This window comes from Gnatocerus cornutus, unplaced genomic scaffold (assembly GCF_029298725.1).
Source record: "Gnatocerus cornutus isolate USDA-ARS CGAHR unplaced genomic scaffold, icGnaCorn1.1 ctg00000217.1, whole genome shotgun sequence".
In the NCBI taxonomy this organism is placed as follows: domain Eukaryota; kingdom Metazoa; phylum Arthropoda; class Insecta; order Coleoptera; family Tenebrionidae; genus Gnatocerus; species Gnatocerus cornutus.
The window spans coordinates 56,885-62,155 of NW_028275538.1; the positions used below are offsets into that span (position 1 = coordinate 56,885).

Below are 5,271 nucleotides of genomic sequence, written 5' to 3' on the forward strand. Positions count from 1 at the left end.
GAACGTATAGCTGCTGAAGCCAGTCGCCTCGCTCATTACAACAAACGTTCGACCATAACCAGCAGGGAGATCCAGACGGCGGTGCGTCTTCTTTTGCCCGGTGAATTGGCGAAGCACGCCGTTTCTGAAGGAACCAAGGCCGTCACCAAATACACCAGTTCAAAATAAATCCTCCTCGAGCAGCTTGGAAGTTGGTTGGAAAAAAAAGAAAAAAAATCGGTTCTTTTCAGAACCACAAATTCAACTCGAACGAATTAAAAATTTTCGTCTTCATACTATATAAGTTCCTGAGAGAAAATATAAATAGTGAAAAATATATTTAAAAAAAGTTTGACATCAGAAATGTTAATAAAAAAAGAAAAGAGTAGAGACAACGGCACGCGGTGTTCCCAAGCGGTCACCCATCCAAGTACTGACCGCGCCCGACGTTGCTTGACTTCGGTGATCGGACGAGAACCGGTAGTTTTCAACGTGGTATGGTCGTTGCCTGGTAAAATTTTCCAAGATGGTACGTTGACGATTTTTTGTGATTGTTCGATCGTTTGGATGTGACATTTTTCGATGGTACACATGTCAGAAAATGTACAAGATTTAAAAGAAGAAAAAAAAAAAATTTTTTTTTGCGAGTCGTTTTTTAGTTTTTTTTTTGCGACAAAATGACGAAAAAAAAAAACTCGTATGAGGCGTTAAATTAAATTGTTCGTTTGACGATCTCAACGAGTCACTTGCGATTAACGTAATTTAAAATTTGAGAACTTACTTACTCACTTGCTTGCTTAGATGGAAATAGCACCCACTTGAAGTAAACGCCGACACGGACCGGAGATGAATAAACTCCGAACGGACGGGGTTAATTCATGAACTGACCGTAGTACGGTCGAAGGTTCGCCGCCGCCGCTACCTGCTTTCTTTCTTAGAACTGATAACAGAGTTGGTTTCTTTGTCTGTTCATTCATCGAAATTCCCACCACTCTGGCCGGGCCGGGCGGGGTGGGTGTGTGTTGTTTCATGATTTGTTCTCTTCTCGATTTATTCTTTTTCCGACGTCGTTCGATTCATAGAGATGTTTTCGTCGAAAGTGTGGTCGCGTTTACATTGCATTAAAATTTAATTTGTTCCAGTGCGACGATGAAACAAGAAAAAAGTTTCAAGTAAGTACGCACGCACGCACACCTACATATTTCATTTTTTAAATCTTTCGACGTTCGTAGTTTCTGCTCGAAATGTCGACTAATAGTAGGGAATGTTTTGTTGATTTGTTTGTTTTTCGTTTTTGAGAAGAACAAATGAAAATTTCGTTGGATTTCTGTCGACCGACGACCGACTGAAAATCCGCCGACATCGACGTAGTTTTATTTAGAGTGTCTGAAAAATGCAAACAATGCAAGATTTCCGTATTTTTGTTGGTTTGTGGTGTTTGGGGAGTTTTTTTTATGATTATAAAATGGTTTCGTCGAGAAAAATTGCTTCTTTCGCAATGAATTGGCAAGAAAAATTAAAAAACTCGTCCGTTCCCGTCGCTGGATGTTCGACGGTGGTCCGTCTGATTTTCCCTTTATTTTCGTAAAATTGACGAGAATTTCGCCGTCAAAACTGTTTTCGGTGATGTTTCGATGATGGGATTTCGTCGTGTGAGGTAATTTTTGAGGAAAAAATGTCGATTTTGCGAAAAAAGTCGTTCGAAAAGTCCGTTCGTCGTACAAATTCGTTTCTCATGGTCGAGTCCGAAATTGACATCGTTTTTTTTCCGACCTGTTCGTCAAGATCGTTTTCAAAAATCAACTCCTACGAAAGGCGAAGGTTTTATCTTCGTTCTTGAAAAAATTCGACCTTCTCGGACGTCATCTTCGACCGTTTGTGAATTTTTTTCCTACACTCTGCAGGTTCGTCGGTCGTCGCTCCGATCCGTGCTGCGTCTCTTTGCGAGGCGATTTTCGAAAAGATCGCACGTACTTTTCGACCGATTCGTTCGTGAAACTTGTAGAGGATGCTTCCAAGTTTGTCTGGTCGAAAGCGGAACTTTCCTGTTATTCGTGGAAAACGCGTAACGTCGGCGTCGAACTTGGATGTCATCTCCTTGTTTCGGAGGGTCTTTGTTCGAGTCGACGTTCGATCGGTCCTTGTTCGCTTTTGGAGGTCGGCTGGTCGTCCGGGAAAACTTGAGGTTATTCAGGAGGCCATCGCCGACCGAATCGCTCATGTTCCCGCACCCGGAGGCGGTGATCTTCGCGTAAAGAGAACGATGCCATCACGCGAAAGCTGTATTCGAGGCCCACTGAATTTTCTAACTCGACGAGAAGGCTCTCGTTTAGTCCGCGGTCCGCGCGTTTTCGAACGCGCCAACACTTTGACTTTGGCGCCCAATTCGTTCTGTAAAGTTCATTCGTTCTTTCACCGAAGAATAAGCCTACCTATAATAAAAAGAAAAAAACGCGCGCGCGATAGACGAAAATATGGCCGACGTAGAAAATCAAGCAGCTTCGACGGTCGCCGGTGCCACTTCCGGCTCCTCACCGGTGAAGAAGGAGAAGAAGCCCAAAAATCCGAGAAGCAAACCTTCTCATCCGCCCACTTCGGAGATGGTCACCAACGCCATCAAAGGCTTGAAGGAACGCGGCGGTTCTTCGTTGCAGGCGATCAAGAAATATGTCGCGGCCAACTACAAAGTCGACGCGGAAAAATTTGCGCCTTTCATCAAGAAGTACCTTAAGGGCGCCGTCGCATCCGGTTCGTTGGTCCAAACCAAAGGAAAAGGAGCTTCCGGTTCGTTCAAGTTGGCTTCTGCCGTCACCGGTGCAGCTAAGGCTCCGTCCGCCACGAAAAAGAGATCTGCCGCTGCGACCGCGTCGTCATCGGCGAAATCCAAGAAGACGGGCGTTGCTAAACGTTCCGTCGCGTCAGCGCCGACGTCCGCCGAAAAAGGATCCGCCTCAAAAGCCGGTAAGAAGGCCGCCCCCGCCGCTTCGGCCAAGTCTAAGAAAACTGCCGCCGAAAAGAAGAGCGTCGCCGTATCGAAGGCTAGAAAGGCTGCGTCCGCTCCCGAAAAGAAAGCCAGCGCCGCCTCCAGATCGCCCGTCAAACCCAAGACGCCATCGAAAGCGAAGAAATCCAACAAGGCCGGTCCAACCAAGAAACCGAAAGCGCCGAAACCGAAAACGGCCAAAGCCGTCACCGTCAAAGCGAAAAAAACCGCTTCACCCAAGAGAAAGAAGTGAAAAGTCGACGACGATGATTTAATTTTTTCAACGACGACGACGTCCTGGTGGTTTCGGGAACGTGCTCCGATCGTATATATCGACGTAGGGGCACCATCGATACAAATAAATGGCCCTTTTCAGGGCCACAATTATTTTCAAGAAACGAACGAAAGATTCGCTTGGACAATGCACATTCTGTTGAGGAGATACATACTTTCATTTGATTTTCTTGTCTATTCATTTGACTGTCGAAACAGTGTTATTACAAAGAATGATAAACTTTATTATATAATAATGTTTCAAATAGTCTCAGTTAAAAGAAAATTTAATGTGAAAGAAAAAAGCAAAAGTTTATCGTTTTATGTAAGTACGAATTTTGTGAATAAATCACATAACCTAACTTTTTTTTTTTTTTTTTTTTTTTTCAATCTCAAAAAGTTGCATGCGCAAACGATAAATTTTCAATTCGTTGGAAAATAATTGTGGTTCTGAAAAGAACCGATTTTTTTTTTCTTCTTTTAACACCTTCGAAGATGAAGAATTTGTTAATTCTAGATGGTCGGATCGGATGGATGGATGGATGGATGGAGGAAATTTAAGCCCTCTCGCCACGAATGCGTCTCGCCAATTGGATGTCTTTCGGCATGATGGTGACACGTTTGGCGTGGATGGCGCACAAGTTGGTGTCTTCGAAGAGGCCGACGAGATAAGCCTCGCTGGCTTCTTGAAGTGCCATCACGGCCGAACTTTGGAAACGGAGATCGGTCTTGAAATCTTGGGCGATCTCTCGGACGAGACGTTGGAAAGGCAGCTTGCGGATCAAAAGTTCAGTGCTCTTTTGATAACGACGAATCTCACGAAGGGCGACCGTACCGGGCCTGTAACGGTGAGGTTTCTTGACACCTCCGGTGGCGGGAGCGCTTTTTCTGGCCGCCTTCGTGGCCAACTGTTTTCTAGGTGCCTTGCCACCGGTAGATTTACGAGCCGTCTGTTTAGTTCTCGCCATCTCGGATATCGGATGAATCAAATGAAAAGAATTAACGTAGGTAGTGGCTTGCTTGCTTGCTTCGACCGAACGACCGACCGTACGTACGAACGTTCGAAAGTCAACTGAAAATTTTCGTCGCGCCAACGGCCGTTTTATAAACTCGATGAGTCATACGGCGACGCCATTGGTGGATTCGTTTTTAACGCGAGGTGGAGCTGCCGTAACTTATAAATAGTCCCGCGGAATGAAATTTTGACGTTAGTTCCATAACGAACTTGGTCGAAGCTACGTCGTTTTGTACGAAGAATTTCCTAATTTTATCAAGATGACCGGTCGTGGTAAAGGTGGCAAAGGATTGGGAAAAGGTGGCGCCAAACGTCATCGCAAAGTTCTACGCGATAACATCCAAGGTATAACGAAACCGGCGATCAGAAGATTGGCTCGTCGTGGTGGTGTGAAACGTATTTCCGGTCTCATCTACGAAGAAACCAGAGGTGTGTTGAAGGTCTTCCTCGAGAACGTCATCCGTGACGCCGTAACTTACACCGAACACGCAAAACGTAAGACCGTCACCGCCATGGACGTCGTCTACGCCCTGAAACGTCAAGGTCGTACCCTTTACGGTTTCGGCGGTTAATTTTATCATTTTATGACGTGTATCCGCATCCTCAGAGGAATAACAACAAACCCCCCGCAGGCAAGCAAACAAACAAACAAAAAAAAACGGTTCTTTTCAGAACCACAAAATAAATCAAACGAATTAAATATGTTGCTCAATTGTGTGTTTGTCTTCAAATCGAAATGAAAATCGTACGGAGTGAGTGATCATTTTAATTTGTGATCCAGGCGGCGACTTTGACAATTTTGACAGCAGTTTTAGGTTAGAATGACCATCGTTAAAAGAACGTTTTTGCCACGAAGAGTATATTTGAGGTTATGTCCAATATGGGGTAGAGTTACTCTCCTCAGACGTGACTTGAAACAAAATCTCATAGCAAATAAAACGATTGATTGTAGTATTACGGCTCACCGCTGACGACTGCTGCTGCAAGAAATTATCGAGACGGAGAGCACGTATAGGCGACC

The 5,271-nt window shown here is 44.8% G+C and overlaps 1 non-coding gene across 1 annotated transcript; it reads right to left on the reverse strand.

Annotated features, from left to right (window-relative positions):
* Positions 1-368: 368 nt before the first annotated feature.
* On the reverse strand, positions 369-488 carry LOC148165776 (5S ribosomal RNA). Its single transcript, XR_015771189.1, has one exon. It is a non-coding gene; the product is annotated as a 5S ribosomal RNA (ribosomal RNA).
* Between the last annotated feature and the right edge of the window lie 4,783 nt (positions 489-5,271).